Below are 24931 nucleotides of genomic sequence, written 5' to 3'. Positions count from 1 at the left end.
CTATCAGGATTGTCTCCAGCAAGAGTCCTGAATCTGCAAAAAGCCCTACAGCATGCCAGCTGGCAAAGCCCTCAATGAACGGGTGTTTGGTAAAACGCACCTTGCTGAAATACATCTTGCTAAAATCTTACTTCGGAAAGTAAAGAGTAAACCAGTTTCTGGCAAGAGTGCAAAAAATGAAGTTTTAAGGAAAACACCTTGGAAAAGCTGCAAGAGCTCCCTCCTCGGCCGCAGGCCTGAGTCCCCGCGGCACACGGGCCCCGTGAAGCGTTTTTTCTGTTTGTTCTAGTTGAACATTCAAGAGGCTGTAGGGAAGCTTTGTTACTAGAGGCTCCAGATACTTCAGTTATTGAGTCTGTTTGGGGGGAGAGAATCCCATTTTTTAAAAATTTAAAATGGACAAGGTGGCTCTGGTGACACTTAGGTAGTCCATGAGTCTGTTTCTCACTAGTAGAGATGCCTGGGAAATGTCTCCTGGTGGGGAGTGGTGGTGCGAGGTTAAAGCTGTTAAAGTTGGTAGGTGCCCCCGGGCGCCGTCGTCCTTGGCTGCTCTCTTCCCCAGCAAGGTGAAACATTTGGTGGGTGGATTCGGAAAGTGTCCGGACCTCCCCTCGCTGGGGGCAATGCGTGCCCTCCCGCTTCCAGGGGCCTTCTCCCTTGTGATGGGCACATTGCTGTGGCCCTAAGAGGCGGGTCAAACTTGGTTTAGTCATTGGGGGACCCGGGGGTCTTCTTCTCCTTGGGTTGGTCAGTTCCTTCTCCATCTGGATAAACCTTGAGTGATGGCTGCTCCCAAGAAGCCAGCCTGACGTTTCATCTGCTTTTCTTAGATTTTATCCCGATTATTAAAAACCTTGAATGCAAGGATTTGTAATTTCATATGTATAGCTGGAGCACACTGACTAATAAAGGTCAAATAAATTATTCTCGTATTATCTGAACGTTCAGGATCAAAGTCAGCATGCTTTCTATAGGCATCAAATACTCCTTCAGGAAAAACAGAGGGGTTTTCATTCGGTTCTTGTTGAATTTCTTGAACCTTCCTGAACTTGTCGGTTTCAGGAACCCTGTTTGCCTACCAACAATGATACGCCCTTTATAATGGTCCAGCTTGGTTTGATCTTCCTGATTATTTGGATCCCAGTGGGGACTCTGTTGTAGGAATGGCCACAGCTCCTGGCAGCTGGAGTGGGCTGTTAGGCTGCAAGTGCTGCAGTCCATCGGCCTCTTACTTAGCTTTCTCAAGGCCCACCCGACATTCTTCAACAGTGAGGAGAGTTTTAAAAAGTGCTCGGGGGAAACGGACTTGGCCCAGTGGTTAGGGCATCCGCCTACCACATGGGAGGTCCGCGGTTCAAACCCCGGGCCTCCTTGACCCGTGTGGAGCTGGCCCATGCGCAGTGCTGATGCGCGCAAGGAGTGCTGCCCCACGCAGGGGTGTCCCCCGCGTAGGGGAGCCCCACGCGCAAGGAGTGCGCCCTGTAAGGAGAGCCGCCCAGCGCGAAAGAAAGTGCAGCCTGCCCAGGAATGGCGCCGCCCACACTTCCCGTGCCGCTGACGACAACAGAAGCGGACAACGAAACAAGACGCAGCAAATAGACACAGAGAACAGACAACGGGGGTGGGGGGTGGGGGGAATTAAATAAATAAATAAATCTTTAAAAAAAAAAGTGCTCGGACATCTGCCCAAGTAGGGGTATGGATAGCAAAAAAATAGAAACACGTACAATTTTCATATTCCAGGGGTCATCTCGAAATGAAGGCCTGGGGCTTTTCCAATTATGTAAGTCTAAAGTGGAAAAAGGAGAGACAAATCCTCTTGGGTTATCTTGATCTTTGATTTCAGTTGGAACATGTCACAAAGGAACTTGCCCCACCTGGGACTGAGCAGCTCTCCAGCCAAACAGTGCGTGACAGGTGTGAGCGAGGAGACCATTCCTTCCTGTCTGGGAGACGGAGGGTGGCACGGTGCCCCGCTCTGCGATGGAGATGAGGAGGCATGCGCCTCCTTGTGTTCTTCAGCATGAGAAGGAGGAGGAGCAGAGGGAAGTTCTAAAAACAATAGTGAAAAATATTCCCCTGGACTAAGGTCAAGCAACACCTGTTTAATATGAGACTTAGAATTGTCTGACCTTTTAATAGAGCTGTTTTTTGTTTTTTTCTTTTTGTTTTCTTTTTTTTTCCAGTACTTGGGCCAGGGATTGAATCCGGGACTTTGTATGTGGGAGGCTGGCGCTCAACCACTGAGCCACATCGGCTTCCCTGAGTTGGTGTAGCTTGTCTTTTGTTTTTGTTTTTTCAGAAGGCCCTGGGAACTGAACTTGGGACTTGCCATGTGGGAGGTGGCAATCAACTGCTTGAGCCACATCTGCTCCCAGAACTCTTTTCAGCAGTCAAGTTTTGAGAATTATTGCCTCTCTGAATCATAATATGACATTTCTTTTGCAGGCTCTTATTTTAAAACTTACACAAGGGAAGCGGATTTGGCTCCTACCACATGGGAAGTCCAGGTTCAAACCTAGGGCCTCCTGACCCGTGTGGTGAGCTGGCCCACGTGCGGTGCTGATGTGCGCAACGATTGCCATGCCGTGCAGGGGTGTCCCCCGCAAAGGGGAGCCCCACGCGCAAGGAGTGTGCCCCATGAGGGGAGCCGCCCTGCGCAAGAAAAGTGCAGCCTGCCCAGGAGTGGCACTGCATACATGGAGAGGTGACGCAGGAAGATGGCGCAACAGAAAGAAACACAGATTCCCGGTGCTGCTGACAAGAATGCAAGCAGACACAGAAGAACACACAGCAAGTGGACACAGAGAACATACCATGGTGGGGGAGAAGAAGGGAGGGAAGGGGAGAGAAATAAATAAAAAATAAAATCTTAAAAAACAAAACAAAACTTACACATGAAACATTGGACATAAGGTATTTCATCCCATTTTTCTCTCTCTTTCAAAGTAACTCTAATGCCAAATAGTGTTGTGGTTAAGAGACCCATCTGCAGGCCATTGTTTTCCCTACCCTAACTTCTATTGAGGCCAAGCAGGAGTACAAAGAAATATCATTCTCTTTTTCACTGGTTCATAACTGAATGTAGACCAATTATCTAAAATACAGTTTAGGGGGCTGCAGCAATTATTAGTGGTACTGTTAACATTTCCCATTATTACAAGTTCCTTTCTTGGTGCCTTAAAAATAAATTTTATAAGTTCTAATAAGAAAATGAAACCTCAGGAAACAAATCAAGAAACCAAACCAGGACCTCTGTGATTGACATTCCTAAGTCTCAGTGTCTGCACCCGACAAGCAGGGAGACTCCATCAAGGTGGGACTCCATCCCGTAATCTTAATCAACACTTCTTAGCTGACAGCCAGAAACCAGATTATTAAGAGATTTTGGTGAAAGAGCAGGCACAGTTTGTAAAGTTACTCACCCAGAAGATGTCTGTTCCAAGAATTATTTCTCCCCTTGAAAATGAAACTGCACATAGGGCCGGTGATGCTGGCAGGAGCGAGAGGGTGTTCCAGCCATCAAGCCCCTAGATTAACTGGCGGAGGTGGCCTCACGGCTCAGGTCCGTGGAGCCTTGGCCAGGGGTCTTTGTGGCCCCAGTCCCATCTGGGTCGCCAATTGAAATCGTTCACATGAGTCCTTTTGCCCGAGGCATGCGATGCCAGTGCAGTGACGCCAGGATTTCCAGGAAAGAAAGGTTATTAGTGGGGGCCGGCCCGGTGGAGACCAGAGGACAGTGATGTCCTCGGATCAGTCTGAAGCTGAACGCTGTGCTGATTTTTCGGGATTTTGTGGGGGGCTGGTCTAGTATAATGAGGCAGATGGAATGTGATTGGGAGGGCAGGAAGTGAGTTACAGCTGAACACACACTATGTCAAAACAGGCTTGGTCAAATGTTGCATGTAAGAAAACGGTGGTGCAATGGCAACTGTGGGCATGATTTTTACTACTATAATGAAGCAATGGTAACTTTTAGATCACGTTTCTCTTAGCTGTGTATGCCCTAGTAACCAGAACCAGTTTATTTAAACTTCTAAAGTGAAAGAGGAGCGGGTGTAGCTCAGTGGTTGAGTACCTGCTTCACATGTATGAGGTCTGGGTTCAATACCCAGTACCTCCCAAAAAAGAGAGAGAGAGAAAGAGAAAAACAAAAATAGAAAAACAGGATCTAACCCAGATCCCCAGATCTTGGGGTTAGATCGTCTAATAGTCTCATTGCTATGTGTAAGGTAAGTTTCCTTTTAATATGCATAAAGGGGATGGAATTTTAAAACTATGGAAATAGAAACTTTAATCAATCAGTAGGAAAGGTTACTTCTGTCAGAGGCTAGTGAAGCAGCAACTTCAGTCTTCAGTATAGAGGTATTGTAGGTACATATTTTGTTATATTACAACTATTCCTTTTCTTTCTTCTTTGTTTGTTGTTGCATTTTGTTGTGTTGATTCCAACCTCTCCATCATTTTGGGATCTATCCCTTCTGGGAATGGGTCAGATTTTCTGCTTCTTGGCATGTCCAGGAATTGGATGCTTGACTTTGTGAAGGTCACCTTGTTGAGTGGATTTTGTTGTCTTCCATTAAAGAATCTTGGACTTTGTTCTGGTGGGCCATCAGGTTACTTGCGGATCAGGTTCCTCTCACAGCTTATTTGTAAGCTTTGGTAGGGCAGGTCTAGGGTAGCCTTTGCCCTGGGGATAATGTATCCCTGTTACTGATGTGTGAACACTTGAAAGTCTCTACTGACCGCCCAAGTGCCCTCTCCGTTCAGGCTGGTTACAACTCAGACTTCCCTTGTCCCTCGTGAGCTTTGGGGATTTTTCAGCTCACAGCTCTCTGGTCATTCTTAGCCAAGACTTGTATGGCTTCATCCTCCACCTGTGCTTCTCAATATTCAGCCAGATTCAAGGGTACACTTTTCTGGAGCATTTCTGGAGCTCTTATGCTGCATAGCTGTCTCCCCAAAACTCTGCCTTGCAATTTTCTGGACACCTCCATCTCCTTGAACTCTAATCTCTGTCTCCTTAGCTCAACAAGACCGAGGCTGCCAGACTTTGGTTGGGATCCTCCTCTCTGCTCTTAGCTCTGGAATCTTCCTCCAGGCAGAAAGCAAGACACTGCAGTGCCTGTTATTCAGTGTTTGAAAATGTTGTTTCTTAGCTACATTTTGTCTAGTTGTTTAAGATGGTAGGATAAGAGCAGACCCTGTACTCTGTCATGATGAAATGGGAAGTCCCTATTCATGTTTTTAATTCCTCCCTAGTACTTGCTATGCTCCTCTTTCTAACAAAAGGCAAAAGGTCAAATCTTGAGCTCAAAGCCCATCCATAGGCCACAATATCTACGAAGAGTTGAATAGCTTTGTTTTTGGTGGTGTTGTGTTTAGAGTTGTCTTCTTTTTATGGCAATGATACTGATTTTTCCTTTTGAGGTAATGATACAAAATTACTTTTTAAAATATATAAAGGTGTTTAAATTAAAAAACAACCAAAAAAAGGTAAATCTTTTTTTTAAAGGGTAGAATTAATATTTTATTGTCATTTTTAATCAGATGGCAGTTGGGTACACAGTCTTCTACATGCTCTTTTTTTGTAAATAAATAAGTTACAAGTTGAGTTTTAAACAGCTGACAGCTGGTTGTGTGTTTGGGAAACATGATTAGCTTAATTCATCAATGGTGCTTCAAGCTTTTCCTTATTAGCGTCAGAAAATTCACCCACCTCTTGGCCCTTTTTACAAAACGGATGTATTGGCGTGCATTTGACTTCACAGCCAGCAGCAACCGCCTGACAATCATCCACCTCTACTTCAAGGAACACCACCTTGTGATGCTTTTCAGAGAGGGCATTAAAAAAAAGGCTTGAGCATTTTACAAGGCCCACACCATGTGGCTGAGAAATCATCTACAAGTTTATCCCCAGCTGTTCAAGGCTGCCTGGAAATCTTCCCTGCTCTCCATCTGCTTCACCGCCTTGGCTGCTGGGGGCGGTCTGATGAGCGACCAGGGAAAGAGTCAAAAAGGACCCAGAAAGAGGGATAGGGGCAGGGAGGTAAATCCTTTTAAAGAAAACTGTTATGAATGGTGCAAGTGGCACATAGATGTTGCAAACTTTGGAAAGGTTGTCTACAAATACCAGAAGGGTTTTAGAGTTATCTGTGGCAGTTCGATATTATTTATAAACGCCCCAAAAAAGAGAAAAATTAGGTTTGTAAACTGGTCTGTTCCTCTGGGTATGTTACCCTTTGGTTGTATTAAATGCAAAGGTTTAAATTTACTTGATTAAATCAATTTAGGGCTTTTAAAAATTTCTTTCTTCTTCCCTCATGGTTGGCACTTGCCATCTGCTTGTCTTTTTTTTTAAAGGAGTCACCAGGAACTGAACCAGGATCTCCTATGTGGGAGACGGGTGCCCAACTGCTTGAACCACATCCGCTCCCAATTTGGGTCTTTTGATTTGATTGAGTCCTCTGCCCTTGTTGGGCTGATATAAATGGACACTCACACAAGAAGACACATGGAAGAGGAGAGAGCTGAGCCATTCACCTGATAGTTTGCAGCTGAGCAGCTGATTAGCCCTGGAAAGAAATAGACCCTATGCCAGACTGATACAGGAAGCCCTGAGATTCAAGCCCTAAGCCTACAGCTGAGACTGGAAGAAGCTGGACCCACAGAGCCTAAAGAGGAAGAGGAAAGGCAGAGATGGCCGCCATCTTGCTTCAACACGTGGCAGCTGACTTTGGTGGTGAGAAAGCAGCCTTGAGTTGGACCCTTTAGGGCCTTGTAACTATAAGCTTTTACCCCAAATAAATACCCTTTCTAAAAGCCAACAGAGTTCTTGTACTTTGCACCTCTTTGGCTGACTAATACAGGATCTGTCTTTGGTGACTTGTCTTAATGGTCATTCGGCCTTCCTCATGTAAAACTCTGCATCATGACACATCTTCTCCAAACTTTTGCACAGTCCAGATGACAGCTGCTTCAAGAAATTTTCTATAGCTGGGGACAAATATTTATGAATAAGGAGATTTAACATGGTATTATGTATAGTAGCAGAAACTTAAAACAATCTAAATGCTGAATGACAAGAAAATGAACAGAATGTTGGTCCATCTCTATTATGAGACTAAATGCAGCAATTAAAAAAAAAATCAGTGTTCTGAAAGAATAATGACATGGAAAATCTCACACTATGTCTTGAGTGACTAAAAGCAGGCCATAAATAAGATGTCAGTTTTATAAAGATATAGGCATATAAAATAAGGCTGCAAAAATATAAAATATACTGAAATGTGTGCAGGCATTATGGTTGAATGTGGGTTTTTCTCTTCCATTTTAATCACAATAGTATTTCTCAGACTTTTATTTTTAAATAGAGTTTATTTTTTAGAGCAATTTTAGGTTTACAGAAAAACTGCAAAGAAAAATACAGAAAGTACTCATATACCTTCTTTCCCCTCCCCCCTCACAACATGGTTGAGTGTTTAAATATTTGTTTATATTTCTGAATCTTCTAAATTTTCTACAGTGAGAATGCTTTATTATATAATTGGAAAAAAGTTTTAAAAGCCTTGGGAGCTCTCCAATGAGATGTGATTTCTCCCTTATCTAGACACTTTTTATAAATCTTCCTTAGGACATTTATCACGTTCTATCTTGTCTTATAAATATCTATTTACCTCCTTTATCCCACTTGTTCAATTCTAATTTCTTGAGAACAGACATCTCATCTTATCCTTTTTTTTTTTTCAAGGAGGTACTGGGGATTGAACCCGGGACCTCATACATGGGAAGCAGGTACTCAACCACTTAGCTACACCTTCTCCCCATCTTATCTGATTTTTGTTCCCTATCCTGGCATAGTGCAAGTGGTTGATAAAATAAATGAGTTGACCAGTTGTTGCCAGTCAGGAACATGGGTACCTTTTCCCCTCATTTTTCTGATCAAGAGAAGCCAGAATATTTTAGGTAGAACTCTCCCAATTTTTAAAAATTTAATTAAAAAAAAAATGTATTCCCTTCTCCATTGTTGTTTGCGCTCATTGTCTTCTCTCTGTGTCCATTCGCTGTGTGCTTTCTGTGTCTGCTCATCCTCTTTAGGAGGCACTGAGAACCGAACCTGGAACCTCCCATGTAGGAGAGAGGCACTCAAGTTGCTTGAACCACCTCTGCTCCCTGCTTTGTTGTCTCTCTCATTGTGTTTCCTCTTTGTGTCTCCTTGTTGTGTCATCTTGTTGGGTCAGTGTGCCACACCAGCCCATCACTCCAGCATGCTGTCTTGCGCATCTTCTCCAGGAGGCACCAGGAACCAAACCCGGGACCTCCCTAGTGGTAGGTGGGAGCTCAGTCACATCCGCTTCCTCCTAATTTTTAATTGTATACATAGATTCAGAATTCAAAGAGACAAAAATGTAAAATAAACAAGTGGAAGTATATGAATGAGCATCATTTGTTGATAGCTTCACTCTTCAGCTTCCAGAAATTGGCTGGTTTGGGTGCTGTGGAACCTGAAAACAACCCTGAACCTCTTCTACCTAAGTGGCATTCTGGTACATATTCACCTAGTCCCATTTAGCACATAAAGATTATTTACTAAGCAAACAAAACAAGAAATGGGAAGGTACTAACAAGGAAGTGAACCTTGGGGAAATTTTGTTTCTATTTGTCATGCAGTTTTTCAGGTTTAAAAGGTGTTTGTTTCTTTACTAAACAAAAATGTAAGAAGACCGAAAGAATCATATTAGGCAAAAATCCCAAGAAATCCATCTTCAAATACAAGTAAACTTATTTGATTACGTTAGGAGGACAACTGGTACAAAATGCTCACCAACTAAAACGAAACCAACATTCATTCGATTATGTAGAATTAAAAAACTAAAAGCCAACGCACCCCTGCTAGCTTATAGAAAAGACAAGACACACTTAAAAATCCCTCATTTTCTCTGGAAAGGTGCTGGGATTTTGTTTCATCATTTTCCGTTCTCTTCTTCCTTTTTATTAATGTGTGCCTTGCGTATAGACAGGTGTACAAAGGGCGTAGAGCTTCATAAAATTCCAGCAAACACAACCTTGTAACCAGAACCCTGCTCAAGACATAGAGGAGACAACAGTCCCGAAAACCCGACCCTCCCCCCAGCCATTGTCCCCCCAAAATTAACCGCAGCCTTTCGCCTTAGATGCCTTTTACCTGTTTTTTTAACTTCGTGTAAATGGAATCGTGGTCCCTAAGTCTTTCGCATCTTCCCCACCACACAACATGATGCTTATGAGATTCATCCATGTTAATGGGGAGCAATAATTTGATTTCATCCTCGTTTGATGCAATCTACTTAAAAACCTTACAAAATCTCGAAGTAAAATATAGGTCCTGGGTGACTTACCGATTCTAAGAATCATTTGCAAGGTGCAAATATAAAAGAAGCAAATGTATTGAATCCTCCATCCTGACAATGAAAGAATGTGACTTTGAGGAAATGTGCCCCAGACTTTGAACGCTCTTTGCAACAGGGAAGCTTATGATGGAAGAGGGGGTTTGTAAGGGCGAGCATGGGGGAGGAGAGGTTTCAGTATTCTGGAATCTTTCGTTAAAACTTGTTTGAAAAAAAAAAGATATATGTCCTAATTTCTGAATTGCATTGTTCTTGGTGGGACCATGAAGTAGAATTATATAGCTCAATTTTATCTGTTCTATCAATGAATTGAAAAGGAGGAGAGAAACAAGGAACACGTGGCCCCAAATAAAAGGTTATCCTTTGGAAGGCAGCTCTGAGTCTGCCCTGTAGATGCCGTGAATAAAGCTCACCGGCCCGAGTTGAAAAAATTTACCTACAAGAAGTGATCATTGAAATTAAATGGTGGCAGACATGTCCAGGGAATACTGGGGGGATTTGGTCCCTTTATGAATCTTGTGATAGAGGAATGTGTGAAGAGGGCGACCAGTCGGCAACAGGACAATACTGGAATGGCTGTAATATGAGGAGATGTTATCATTATGCTAGAAGTCTTGGACTGGGGATAAATAACAGCTGCATTGACCAGCTCTCCGCATGGGCCAGCTTGCCCGGGAATCGAACCCTGGACCTCCCAAATGGTAGACGGGAGCCCAATCGCTTGAACCACATCCGCTTCCCTAAATAAACTTTTGTAAAGGTCAAGAAAAAAAAAGAGGTTAACTTTTGTTTTCAGATAAGTTGAAGTTATCTGTGAGATTTTACAGTCAGAACTAGGAAATGAAAGGTTTTTAAAAATGTGACTAGGAAAGTTAATCTTCCCAAAGTTAAGCTTCGGAAAACAAAACAGACAAAGGGTAGCCACAGCAAATAGCTGAACATTCACTACATTCCAGGGACTGTTGGAGGCACAGGGCAACAGCAGAGTCATTAAATACACAAACTGACAGAGAAACTTCCTTTTGCTTTCTTACGCGTCTGGTGGTCAGACGGCAAGCTCAAGTTCAAGCAAAAATGCAAGCAGAGCCCCCATAAACCGAGGTAATAAATCAACCAGCTGTGACTCTAACCCGCCGGAGAACTGTAAATCCATTGGCCAAGCTAACCCCGTAGAGCCAGGGCTGGCCGCCTTTGAGGTGCGCTGTGCTGAGATTCCATGGATGAGGACGTCCAGCGTGAATGGAGGAAACAGGGAGGGGTGGGCGCCTGCCCCGCAAGCTGTGGGTGCCTGCCGGTGCGGAGGGCGGTGGAGCAAAGGCGGCTTGTGTTCGTGCACCCACCCAGTGGAGCTTTCACACTACGGTGAGCTTTTCTCCTCCGTGAGCTCCCCGAGGGCGGGGATGGGGCATCCCTCACCTGGTTTGTCAGATGAGTGTTGAAGGGGCTTTGCAGCCCCACGCACGTACCCCTGCCACATCCTGCCTTTGAGATCTTGAGCATGATCGCCCAAGCTCTCTGGTCTGCGTTTTGCTCCACTGCAAATCGGAGGCAAGACTCTATTTCTTGGGGCGGCTGTGAGAAGGTGCTTAGCTCAGGTGTGGAAAGGGCCTCCCGCTGGGTGAGGGCAAGCGCTAGGTACTTTGGGGAATGCAAAGATAAACAGGCCGCTGTCCTTGACCTCCAGGAGTTTATAAACTTGTGGTTGGAGAGAGCTGTAATCCGATTATGATCCGGCATGACCGAGGCAACTGTCCTGAGAGCCAGGGGTGGGGCGTGGGGAGGGGGACACCTGAGCCCACCTTGAGGGACTCAGGGAACTTTCCTAGCAAAGGAGAAGCATGTACAAAGAAGTGGAAGCGGCCGCGTGGGCGTGGGGCTCACCGAGGCGACGGCATGTGATTGGGGCTGGCTGGGATCGGGGAGCAACCGGCAGCCCAGCCTGGAGGGAGAGGCCGGTCGGATCACAATGAGCCTTCTGTGCAGCTGAGTGGTTTGCTCCGGGCACGCTGGCCGGCATGCCGGTCATTCCAGCTTCCAGTTCTAGGGGAAATTGCGCCACCCACTCAGGAAAGCTGGTCTGAGCTGTTTGCTTGGTTTTTAAACAACTTTATTTAAGTATTTTATTTACATTACAATAAAATGCACTCATTTAAAGTGCAGAAGTCGATGAGTTCTGACAAGTGTATTCACCCATGTAAGTTCCAGGACAATCACTCTAGAAATTTTCCTTTGTGCCCCTTTTGTAGCTGAACCCCTCCCCTACACCCCAGGCCCCTGGCAATCACTGATCTGCTTTCTGTCACTATTTTGCCTGTTCTAGAATTTCCTGTAAATGGAATCATACAGTATATAGCGTTTGTGTGTTTGTAAGGTTTATGTCACTCAGGCTAACGTTTTGGAGATTAATTTACATTGTTGTATATATTAACAGTCTATGTTTTGTTTTGTTTTGTTTTTAATTGCTGAGTGGTATTCCTTTGTGTGGATGTACCACAATTTGTTCATCCGTGCTGAACATTGAAATTGTTGACAGTTTGGGGTTATTATGGACAAAGCTGCCATGGACATTCTTACATAAGTCACCGCAGGGACATCCATTTTCACTTCTCCTGGGTCTTAAGGTAAATTTACGTCTAACATTTTAAAAACTGCCAAACCAAGGGGCGAGGGCACATGCGAGAGTGGAGAGGAAGTTGGTGTCTCAGCACACACATCCAGCTTCCCTCCGGGCAGGGCGGGTGGGGGGAGACGGAATTATCTGGAAGAGGGGAGATCTTCCCACATCGCTCACTCAGGCACCTGCCTCTGTGCCCCAGCCCAGCTCAGATTACCACGGCCACAGCCAGCGGCCTGAGGAAATCCTCCTCTCCCAACAGGTGAAGCTGGCAGAATATCATCAGTTCCCAAAAGTCCTCCATTAAAATATTAATATCACGGCAAGTGCGGCCGCTGGTCCTCAGAAGCCTGAGGGCAGGAGGCAGGCTGGGGAGCCTGCGTCCTCCTCGGCAACAAGGGCCAGGGCTGGAGCCGTGTCAAGGAGGGAAGAGGCGGCTCCCAGCAGGCCAAGGTGCAGCAGCTGACCCTGGGCTAAGGAACCGAGGCCTGTGTGTGGCAGTCTGTTGCACACACCCAGAGCGCTCCCAGCCCCACAAATAAGTGGCCGATGAATTGCAAGCCTTCTATAGTGTAAAAAGGGAGCATTGACCTCTCTAAGTAAATTGCACAGCACAGCCACAAAGCTCCACTCTGGCCTTGCCAGCAGCAGGGCCCTGAACAAAGTTTTCAGAAGCTTTGTAAAATAAGAACACAGTGTTTTTCAGGGTGGAGACTGAGGTTGACCCTAATTGGCTTGTGTCACAGTCTTCAGGGCACCTGCTCTCAGGTGGATGTGGCTCCAAACTACCTCAATCCCGTGCCAACTTGGCATGGGCGGTACAGATAAGATGGGGGAAGCACAGGAACAGATCCCCAAAGCCAAGTCAGAACCAGACAAGTCTTTCGTGAAATCCCCAGGGCAGACACTCTGAGCCACCAGGCCCCTTTGCCCACCCACCTGTGTCCTGAGTTTGGTCTTGGAAGGGGCTGCTCTGTCCTTTCACAGCTGGTTCCGTGACCCATTTCAGCTCCACTTTATGTCCTGAGAACCCTCAAGGGTCTCTGCAGGCCCCATTCTTGCATAACTTGAAAGACCCGGACCATTCCCGGTTGCCACTTTTCTGCTTATCTGGGGAGAACGCAGCGGGAGCAGCCATTCTGCAAAACAGGCCTCCCAACAGAGGTCCCGAGATCAGTTCTGTAAGCAGTGTGTGTGCGTGTGATTTTGCTTTACATACTCATTCACAAAGTTCTCGTGCTTTCTGGCTATGAATTTGATGCAATAAACAGATGGTTACGAATGTTTGCTCGGTCTAGAAAGATGGTGAGTATTTGTGTCTTGGTGAGAGAGGGTAATAGATTGCTTTGAGCCCACGTACACTTGTTAGATAGAAGGACTTTGCAGACCCAGCCTGAGTCATAAGTTAGGAGGGCCACAGATGTGGCTACACTACCAAGGGCCTCACAGAGAAGCAGTGTGGCCTGGGAACGAGCCAAGACAGGTCAGGGGACCGGTCACCTCTGCCTGGCCATCTGAGGAACCACCTGACCCCAGCAGCTGGGTTTTGCTTTTGACCAGAAGTTGCAAAAGTGGCCTGCCCTTCCTCTTGGACAGAGGATGCCTCTATTTCGAGAAGGGGAAGTTCAGTGCACATTTATTTTTTACTGAGACTTGTGAGGGCCACATTTCACAATGTGGCCTTGTTTCTTTGTTGTTATTCCTAGAAAAGGAAGTTGTATAAAAGTTGTTTCAGTTTTAATATAGAGTCATTTTTTATTTAAAATCAGGGCTTAATTTGAATAAGTATGAGTTCGATCCAACTGTATGCCAGTACCTTCTTGAGAAAGTTAGTATCAGAGAACATTATTTTTGATTAAATAGCTTGGAGAAAATCTGTAAGAGCCAACATTTGAAAATTCCTTATTAATTCATGTCTTTGATTTAAAACTAGCCAAAAACTTCTAAAGAGCTTCATTATATAGGCTTAATAAGCTTGGTTGCAATACATAAAATAAATTAGTAAAAAAAAAAAGTAAAAAGCATCATTTTGGATGGGGGCCTCACAGAAGAGGGAAGGGAGGAAAGTACTGAAGTAATGTATTTGTGTAGTCATCTAATATCAGGAGTGTTCTTATGAGCTTATTAAAGTAAAGCTTTCTTAAGTTATGGGTCACAGATATCTGCTTTCAATGTGGAATAACTGTACGATTGCTTGTTAAAATGCTGCGACGAGACCAGAAGAGTTCAAGCAGGCTTTACACCCCAGGGGGCTAGCTGTTAGGTTAAATAGGAGGCAGCTGTTTATCACATTCCTGTAAGTTTGGTTTCATATTCACTTAGCTCTGGTTTCTCCGCTGGCAGTGTCCTCATGGAGCACCCAGTGCGGAAACTGTGTGGCCACCTCGGGGTCGGCAGAGTCCCTGCAGCAGGTTTATGGAGTCACTGCTTTGCGTCCAAGCCCCACCCCAGAGCGGGCTGGGGTTTTTTAGGTACAGGGGCTGGGGATTGAACCTGGGACCTTGTGTGTGGGAAGCCAGTGCTTAACCACTGAGCCACATAAGTTCCCCTGAGTTACGTTGTTGTTGTTTTCCCCATTCATTCACTTATTGTTTGTTTTTGCTTTTAGGAGGTACCGGGAATCCAACTGGAGACCTCCCATGTGGGAGGCAGGCTCTCTACCACTTGAGTCACATCCATTCCCCACCCTGGTGATGCTGAAGGGCAGCCAGGAAGATGAACCAGTTAACTGACTGACTGAGAAGAGGATGATGGCTTTGATTTTATTTCCTTTATCTCTCTTGTATGGGAGACAAGGGAAGTTAAAAAAAAAAAAGGGGGGGGGTAAAAATACTTTGGTGACCTGGTAAATATCTGATACGATGGCAATCTGCATTTGTGCCGCACTTAAGAGTTTCTAAAGTGTTTGCATGGCGTTCTCCCCTCCGCACGCCTCAATCCCGCCCGTGGGTATTGTTGTCTCCACATTGGCGGTTGACACAAAACTGCCCGGGAGAGATCAGGTGAGGCGGCCAGCGGGCGGGAGGTGGTGCGGGGCTGAGCCCTGGCTTTGTTCTGGATCCGAGTGGTTGTCTTCTGTGAGGGCCACTCTGCGTTTTGTCTCTGCTGCAGTTGATTATTTTCTTATTCTTTTTTTACTCACAGTGTAAACAGAGATCAGTATACTCTCAGAAAATACAAATTAGCAGGGTGGCCCGGGAGTGGGAAGTTAGGAACAAACTCAATTGGTCTTGAAGCATGAAACACTTCCAGATGCCAAAATCGTTTACTGCTTGCTTCACTTTGGCAGTGACTCAAATTAAATACTGCTTTTCAGTAGCTGTGGTGGGAATTGGATTGAGTATCTTCCATTAGACTGGAAATGACCTTGAAAGAGAGAAGAACCTCCATTTACACCAATTCGGAGAAAGTACTGGAGAGAAAAGAGAGTCAGTCGAAAACTGTCAATATTTTTGTCTTAGTTTCTATTTAAAGACAGGTGAATTTGAAGTGTAGGAAAAGAGAATTTCTTTAATGGACAAATAAATAAAATCTCAAGATCATTTTTCCACAGCTACTTGAAGAACTGCTGCCACCTCATGGAAAATTTTTATAAACTTCCAGTTTAGACGAGAATCCTGCTTGCTGTCTCTCGAGTCTTCCTCTGTCACCCCCACTGCGTCTTGTCCCTCCCGCCCAAATCCCTGGGAATCTTTGGCTTGCAAACTGCAGTTTTGTATCATAGTGGGGCAGTTGGAAAGTGCTTAGAATATCATAGAAACAATGTGGTTAGAGATGAAGAAATGTGATTATTTCTCTTTTTAGATAAAGAAATATTTTTTTCAGTTGTAATTGCAATGAGCCAAGAGGACAGCTTAGCTATTGAGAAAATCCTTCTTGATAGCTCTTCATCCTAATTGTTACTTTTAAAAATTTGATTGGGGTTTTATATATATAACATAAAATTTACAGTTTTAATCCATTTTAAGTGTGCAATTCTGCTGGCATTAATTGCATTTTCACAATGTTGTGCAACCATTACACAGGGCATTTCCAAAACTTTTTCATCGCCCCAAACAGAAACTCTCTCCCTGTTAAGCACTCCGTACTCCCCCCAGTCCCTGGTAACCTTTACTCTATTTTCTTTCTCAATGAATTTGCCTATTGTAGATATTTCATATGAATGGAATCACATAATATCGAGGCAGGTCAGTATAGGGAAAGAGGGAAGATTGAGTCCCAGCTGGGACCCGGCAGGGACCCAGGCCGGAGAGGCAGGCCGGAAACGCCCTGAGGGAAGGCGGCTACTAAGAACAAAGTGGGGAGGACAAAGAAATAAATCTTTAAAAAAAGAACAAAGCTGGGAAGACCCTGCCAAGACCCTGGTCTCCAGAGGCAGCTCCAGATAACTCCAAACAAAAGGCCTCCTCATTGGTCCCCTGAGAGCTAACTAGTGGGAAACGGTAAGGCAACCAGTCAGAACAGCAAACGGCTGGGGCCTCTCCCCACGTTAGGAAAGGGGAGGAGGAAAGGCCTGAGAGAGGCCTAACCTGGGCCCCGCACGGCTCTCACCCTCTAGCACGCCCGCACCCATGGCTGGGGTGTGTACTATTTTTTTTCTTGTTTCTCAATACACTCTTTGCTCCCTTGCCTGTCCTTAAATTCCTTTACGCTATACAGCCAAGAATCCAGAACGTCCTCCTAACAACACGTGTCCTTTCGTGTCTGGCCTATTCCACTCTAAGTAATGAGTTCAAGGTTCATCCAGGTTGTCGCATGTGTCGGTACTTCATTCCTTCTCACAGCTGCATACTAGTCCATTTGTGTATCCTTTGTTTATCCATTCACTGGGTGATGGACTTCTGGGTTGTTCCCACCTTTCGGTTCTTGTGAATATTGCTGCTCTGGTGTATGAATATCTGTTTGAGTCCCTAATTTCAATTCTTTGGGTGTAGGGTGTAGACTAAGAGTGGCTGATCATAGGGCCATCCTCTGTTTAGCTTTTCGAGGAACCGCCAAACTCATCCCTGTTATTTTAAGGAGAATATTTCTGTAGCAAATAGACTGATGCTAGCTGAACCCTGCTCCCCTTTATGCCTCTCTGCTTTCCCCCACACCTGAAACGACCTCTGGGTGAATTCTTTTTTCAAAGCTCAGCTCAGGAATGGCTCCTTCAACTCAGCCAAAAGACTAGGTTGCGTTCCCCTTTTTGTTTCTGCGGGACCCTGTGCCACTGCTGGTATAGTATTTTATTACTGCTGTATTTACTGCTATAAACCTTTACTAGTTTAGTGAAATTGTAATTGTGATAGTTAAGAGTTCCAACTCCAGTAGCAGACTGCCAGCGTTCAAATTCTGGGTCTCCCGATTGCTAGCTCTCTAACTTTCTTCCCTGCTGAAAAAGATAATGATCGTGTTACCTCAAAGGGTTGTTGTGATCATTAAATGAGTAGAAACAATAAAAATTTTTTAAAAATTTAAATTAAAAAAATATAAAAAATAAATAAATGAGTAGAGATTCATCAGGTACTTACAACAGTGCTGCTTTCCAAATTGTAATTACCTTGAGCAAGTCTGTCTTCTTTAGGGAAGCCACCAGACTGGCTTTTTTAGGGGAAGGACGTGGTTTTAGTTATCTCTGTATCCTTGGGGCCAGACTGTGTCAGGGAGGTGCACAGCTGTGTTTGGTGAATGCGGGAATGCATGAGATTTTGAAAAACTTATTTTCCATGTAACTGTCATCCGAATAAGGGTCCCAGAGGGTTTGTGTACAGGGAACCAATACGATGGCCGTGGTTGTAATGCAGCACCCCTGCCCGCCCTGCTTTAGCCTCACCCATCGGGTCCAGCTGGAACATGTGCACACTGCACCTGGCTGAGGAAGCGCCCGTCTCTAGGCGACCTCAGCATGCAAAGTTGACGATAGTTAACCTACAGCTCCGAACATAACCGATGACTGGCACAGGACGGTAAAAGGTCAGTGTTAAAGGCACACGGAGTAGGTTTTCCTCCCCAGACCCTGAGAGGCAGAGATTGCCAGTTGCCTCCCAGTGTATCTATTCTCCCCTTCCACTTGACTTATGAGGGAGATTGGAAGATTCTACTGTTGGAGGGTTGGTGGAATTGCCACATTCTTAAGTCTCAAAAGTGGAGTTGAAGCCAATGTGATACAGCATTTCCAGATTTAGGGGGATACAATTTGGTCTTAAAAGGACAACCACAAAAAAATAAATAAAATTTGGTAAAATGGCACAAATGCTCATGGGTGGGTTATTTCTAAAGATCAAATAGAAGAAATAGCTAAAAGTCCAAGAGTAGGAGATGGTTAAGTAGGTGATAATGATAATGGTACCCAATATTCTTCGTAGCTTACTCTGTACCAGATACTGCGCTAAGGGTTTTATATGGAAATTTTCATTTGAGGAGAAATTGTTTCTCAACCTGATAAAGGGCATCTACAAAACAAAACAAAACAAACAGAGAACCACCGCTAAGATCCCACTTAATGGAGAAAGACTGGAAGTTCCCCCCTTATGATGAGGAATAAGGTGAGGATTTCTGCTCTTGACATTTCTATTGAACATTACACTGGAGGTTAGAGCCAAGGCAATTAAGCAAGGAAAAAAAAAAAAAGGCATCCAGAAATCCCAAGGAAACCATAGAAAGAAAAAAAACCCAATAAAACACAACTTCTAGAATTCTGCAAGGTTGCAGGATATAGGCTCAATACACAAAAATCAAATTGTATTTCTATACACTAGCAATGAACAATCGAAAAATGAAATTAAGAAAACAATTGAGGAGCGGTTATAGCTCAAGTGGCTGAGCACCTGCTTCCCATATATGAGGTTCTGGGTTAGATCCGTGGTACCTCCTAAAAATGACAACAAACGAACAAATGAAAAAAAACCAACTCTTATTGAGGAGTGGATGTGGCTCAGTGGTTGAATGCTTCCTTCCCACGTACGAGGTCCTAGGTTCAATCCCCAGTACCTCCTTAAAAAAATCAAAACATTCAATGTTCATTTATTGGAAGGTGGCAATAATCCCCAAATTGATCTATAGATTCAATGAAATCCCTATCAAAAATTCCAGCTGTCTTCTTTACAGAAATTGACAAACTGATTCTAAAATTCATATGGAAATGCAAAGGATATAGAATAACTCAGAACAGCTTTGAAAAAAAATGAACAAAGTTGGAGAACTCACACTTCCCAATTTCAAAACTTACTACAAAGCAACAATAATCAAGACAGTGTGGTACTGGCCTAAGGATAGACTTACAGACTAATAGAAGAGAATTGAGAGTCCAAAAATAAACTCTCATATTTATCATCAATTGATTTTTGACAAGGGTACCAAGAAAACTCAATAGGGAAAGAACAATCTTTTGAACAAATGGTTCTGGGACAACAACATATCCATATACAAAAGGACCCCTACCTCATACCATATACAAAAATGAGCTCAAAACGAATTCAAGAACTGAATGTAAGATATGAACCTATAAAACTCTCAGATGAAAACTGAGGCATAAATCTTTGTGACCTTATTTATGTATTAATTAGCGTTATTCAAAGAAACAGAACCTAACCATCACACCTTAGATTTGGCAATGGTTTCTTAGATATGAATCTTAATACTTGGACATCATCAAAATTATAAACCTTTGTGCTTCCAAAGACAGCACCTATAAAGCCAAAAGACAACTATTCAGTGGGAGGATGTTTTTCCAAATCATTTATCTCATAAGGGACTTACATCTAGAATATAAAAAGAACTCCTACAACTCAATAATAAAAAGACAAATAGCCCACTTTCAAAATGGGCAAAGGATAGAAACAGATATTTTGTCAAAGAAGATGTATAAATAACCAATAAGCACATGAAAAGACGCTCAGCCTCATCACCATGAATCAAAATCACAATGAAATACCACTTCACCCCCACTAGATGGCTAAAATCAAAAGACAAATCAGGAGTGTTAGCAAGAAATTACAACGTAAAATGGTGCAGTGCTTTAGAAAACAGTCAAGCAGTTCTGCAAATGCTTAAAAATAGTTACTATATGACCCAGGAATTCTACTTCTAAGTGTATACCCAAGAGAAAAACAAAACAAAACAAAACATATTTCCACACAAAAACTGGTACATGAATGTTCACAGCAGCATTATTCATAGCAGCCAAAAAGTGGAAACAACAACCCAAATGTCCATTACTGACGGTGGATAAAAAAATGTGGAATATCATACCATGGGATATCATTCAGAAATAAAAAGAAATGAAATACCGATGCATGCTGCAACATGGATAAACCTTGAAAATACTATGCTAAATGAAGAACAGGCAAATCTATAGAGATAGAAAGCAGATTAGGGAAGTGGACTTGGCCCAATGGATAGGGTGTCTGCCTACCACATGGGAGGTCCGCGGTTCAAACCCTGGGCCTCCTTGACCCGTGTGGAGCTGGCCCATGCGCAGTGCTGATGCGCGCAAGGAGTGCCGTGCCACGCAGGGGTGTCCCTGCATAGGGGAGCCCCATGCACAAGGAGTGCGCCCCGTAAGGAGAGCCGCCCAGCGTGAAAAAAAGTGCAGCCTGCCCAAGAATTGCACCCCACACACGGAGAGCTGACACAAGATGACTCAACTAAAAGAAACACAGATTCCCAGTGCCACTGCTAAGGATAGAAGCGGTCACAGAAGAACACACAGTGAATGGACACAGAGAGCAGACAACTGGGGTGGGGGAAGGGGAGAGAAATAAGTGAAAAATAAATCTAAAAAAAAAAAAGTAGATTTGTGATTTCCTAGGGTTGAGGGTTGGGGGAAAAATGATTTGCAATGGCTAATGGGTACAGAGTTTCTTTTTGAGTTGATGAAAATGTTCTAAAATTGATAATGGTGATGGGTGGCCCAACTCTGAATATATTAAAAACCATTGGGTTGTAGGCTTTAAATGGATAAATTGTATGATATGTGAACTTTATCTCAATAAGATTGTTATAAAAAGTAAGTTGGGAGGGAAGCAGCTGTGGTTCAATCAGTTGGGCTCCCATCTACCATATGGGAGATCCTGGGTTCGTGTCCCAGGGCCTCCTTGTGAGGGCAAGCTGGCCCGTGTGCCACAGAGAGCTGATGGCCCGTGCACTGTGGAGAGGTGGTGAAGCAAGATGACGTAGCAAAGGGAGACAAGCAGATACAGAAAAAACGTGAAGCGAATGGACACAGAGAAGAGAGAGCAAAGAATGGAACAAGCTGCAAGCGGGGGATTAAATAAATAAATCTTAAAAAAAAAAAGTAAATTGGGAGGGAAGTGGCTGGGGCTCAATCAGTTGGACTCCTGTCTACCATATGGGAGGTCCTGGGTTCGCGTCCTGGGGCTTCCTTGTGCAGGCAGGCTCACCCGCATGCTGCAGAGAGCTGCCGGCCTGCAAGTGCTGCAAGTGCTGCCCAGCGCACAAGAGCCACGGAGTACCGCCAGCCCACAAGCACCGCGGAGAGCCGACTCAGCAAGGTGATGCAACAAAAAGGGAGAGAAGCAAAAAATGCAGAAGAGCATGCAGGAAACAGACAGAGAGCAGACAGCAAGCAAGCTGCAAGGGAGGAGGGAGGGGAAATAAATAAAAAATAAATACAGACACAGAAGAATGCACAGGATACAGAGAGCAGACAGCACACAAAAAGCTGCAAGGGGGGGGATTAAAAAAAAAAGTAAATTGGGAAATGGATGTGGGTCAACCAATTGGGCTCCTGTCTACCATATAGGAGGTCCAGGGTTTGATGCCCAGGGCCTCCAGGTGAGGGCAAGCTGGCCCATGAGACGAGCTGGCCCAAGTGGAGTGCTCGCCTGCGCAGGAATGCCACTCCACACGGGAATGCCGCCCTGTGTGGGAATGCCGCCCAGCGCAGGGAAGCCGCCCCACTCTCCAGCTGACGCAGAGAGCTGGCACAGCAAGATGATGCAACAAGAGATACAGAGGAGAGAAAATAAGAAGACATAGCAGAACAGGGAGATGAGGTGGCCCAAGAGAGAAATTGCCTCTCTCCCACTCCAGAAGGTCCCAGGATTGGTTCCCAGAGTCACCTAATAGAATACAAACAGACACAGAAGAGCACACAACAAATGGACAAGAGAGCAAACAACAGGGGAAATGGGGGTGGGGGGGGAATATAAAATAAATCTTTTTTTAAAAAAAGTAAATTATGGTCATTGTTGGCATATTACAAGATAATTTATTTCATAAAATATTACATATATTTATGAAAAATTTTAAGCCTTGCTGAAAATGTTCACAATATGATATTCAGTTAAAACAAACAAGGATACAAAATTGTATACGCAGCGTCACATCAACTCTCTAAATAGATTTGTGTTGGCGACACTAATGGTTGCCTGCCTCCTTGCCGCCTTCCTCCAACCTAACAGAATATGCGACTTAGGGGACGCGCACCCCACTCTGGGGATGACTGGTCTAAATCACCCCTTTGCCAGGTGAACAGTGGCCCACTGGCCTATAACACGTCCAATCCCGGGACGCAGCCAAGGAGAGGGTGCGTGGCCCAGGCTGGCCCAGGGAGGCTGCTGGGGAAGATTTTGAGGCCCTTCACTCGCCCCCAGCCCCAGAGCTGAATGAGAGGCACACTGCCCCCACGGCAGCCGCTGTGGAATGAGCCTCGGGGTGAAGGCAGAGTTCCAGGTGGCAACGAAGAGAGGCGGAGACCACCTGGGTCCTTCTGAAGCTCAGCGAGCTCCATCCACCCCAACCCCTGGCCGCCTCGAGAGTTCCAGATCGCCGGGACCCTTAGGACATTTCCTTCTGTTTTACATCATTTGAGTCAGAGTGATTTTTGTTTTCTGACAAAAGTATCCTAACTAATACAATAGGCATGGGGAAAAAAGAGAGTGAAAGGAAACTCGTAAAAACGTAAATAACAATGATCTTTCAGAGGTGGGATGATGGGTACTAGGGTTTTGCAAAAGCGTCTACAACTTCCAGCAGCTTCTGCGGCCAACTGCAAACCCTGCAGGAAGTCAGCCAATTCAATTCGGACTTTCACTACCTGGAGTTAGACGAGACTCCACAGGTCAAGGGCAGTCCTCTGCAAGACAGCCTTTCAGCCACCACTCGCAAGTTTGGGGGCTCAGGCCACCTGCGCTGCTGATTAACTGGCTACAAATTCGGGGGTTCCCACCACCCCTTGGGTTCGAAAACTTGCTAGAACTCCCAGAACTCACTGAAACCCCTGTACTTACAATGACAGTATCCTTACTTGCATCCCTTTATGATACTAAAGGGGTACAAATAAGAAGCCAAAAGAAGAGACAGATAGGGCGAGGTCGGGGAGGGTCTCCGACGTAAGCTTCCATGTGTCCTCTCCACGTGGAGTCAGAATGTGTCACCCCCCCCAGCTCAGATGTCATCATCGATCACGAAGCTCTCTGGAGTTTCCAGGGTCCGAGTGTATACAGCGTTTCATGACATAAGCATAACTGCTGGAATCAATGCCCATGTGGTTGAACTCAATCTCCAGGTTGGGGGAGTCCGGCTGACACAGGCTCATATGACCTGGCTTAAAGTCCCAACACCCTAATGACATGGTTGGTCTTTGGGGTGTGACCATCCCCCGTCTTGCAACTGCAGGTGTGCCTGGCCGCTCGCCTTCTTCTCCTTAGCCTAAACTATCAGGTATGGTCCTGGGCCCACCGTGCCTAACAAAAGATGCTCCTATTACAGGATAAGACAAAGATGTAGACATGGGGACAAAGTCCAGCCAAGGTTTTCATTATACTACAATGGGTACTTTTTATATCTTCTTTATATTTCCCATGTTTTCCAACTTTTCTAAAATTAACATGGATGATTCTTTTGATCAGGGGGAAAATAGCAAGTTCCTAAAGGAGAAAGAATGTTAAATAATATGTGCCCGCCAGTGCCCAAGATGGCCCCCAACATTCCCTTCCTCCAGGGATTCACGCTTGTAGTAGTTTGATATGGGTATGAATTCCAAAAATAGATATTGGATTATGTTTGTAATCTGGTCTGTACCTGGGCGTGACTGAGTTACGATTAGGGCTTTGATTGGGCCACGTCATTAGGGTGTTGAGTTCCCACCCCTTGGTGGGTGGGGACTCACAGATAAAAGACATGGCAAAGGACAGAGTTGAGGCTTTCTGATGTTGGAGCTTTGATGTTGGAGTTTGATGCTGAAGCCTTAAGCTGGAACCCCAGGAAGTCAGCTCACAGAGGAAAGAGAAGCCAGCCCCAGGAAGGGAGGAACCCTGAGCCCAGGAAGAAGCAAGCCCTGGAAGGGAGGAACCCAGGAAGCCTGAACCCTCGCAGACGTCAGCAGCCATCTTGCTCCAACACGTGAAAATAGACTTTGGTGAGGGAAGTAACTTATGCTTTATGGCCTGGTAACTGTAAGCTCCTATCCCAATTAAACACCCCTTATAAAACCAACCCATTTTGGTATTTTGTATTAGCACCCCTTTGGCTGACTAATACAACGTTCTTGTGGCATTCGTCCATAGTGCAGGAGATGAGAGGGGTCTGTGTGATGAGTAGCATAGGGCAGAAGCGATGTTATGCCACGTCTGATATTATAAAAAGGACTGTGGCTCCCATCCTGGGTGCTTCTGGGGGAAGCAAGCTCCCAATTGCAAGCAGCCCTACAGGAGGTCCACATAATGAAGAACTGAAGCCTCCAGCCTCCAGCTGTCAAGGAACTGAGGCCTGCCCAGAACCGTTTGAGCAAGGCTGGGAGGATGGGAGCAGATTCCCTCAGATGGGCAGCAGCCCGACGACGGCTGGAGAGCGTGACAACCACCCACCGCAGCTGCTCTTGAATTCCTAACCCTCAGAAGCCGTTCGAGGTAACAAGTGTTTGCTGTTTTAAGTTACTGAGTTCCAGAGTAATTGTTCCATGCTTTTTCTCAGTAACCCCATTTGT

General features: G+C 45.0%; 1 long non-coding RNA gene across 1 annotated transcript; it reads left to right on the top strand.

Moving 5' to 3' along the window:
* The first annotated feature begins 10388 nt into the window (after positions 1–10388).
* Positions 10389–17508, top strand: LOC101444835 (uncharacterized). The gene is made up of 3 exons (XR_002796349.3): positions 10389–10748; positions 11920–12007; positions 14609–17508. It is a non-coding gene; the product is annotated as an uncharacterized lncRNA (long non-coding RNA).
* The last annotated feature ends 7423 nt before the right edge of the window (positions 17509–24931 follow it).

The sequence above is a fragment of the Dasypus novemcinctus genome, chromosome 23 (assembly GCF_030445035.2).
Source record: "Dasypus novemcinctus isolate mDasNov1 chromosome 23, mDasNov1.1.hap2, whole genome shotgun sequence".
Lineage (NCBI taxonomy): Eukaryota > Metazoa > Chordata > Mammalia > Cingulata > Dasypodidae > Dasypus > Dasypus novemcinctus.
The sequence above is the reverse complement of the archived record's forward strand: the minus strand, read 5'-3'. Positions and strand labels throughout refer to the sequence as shown.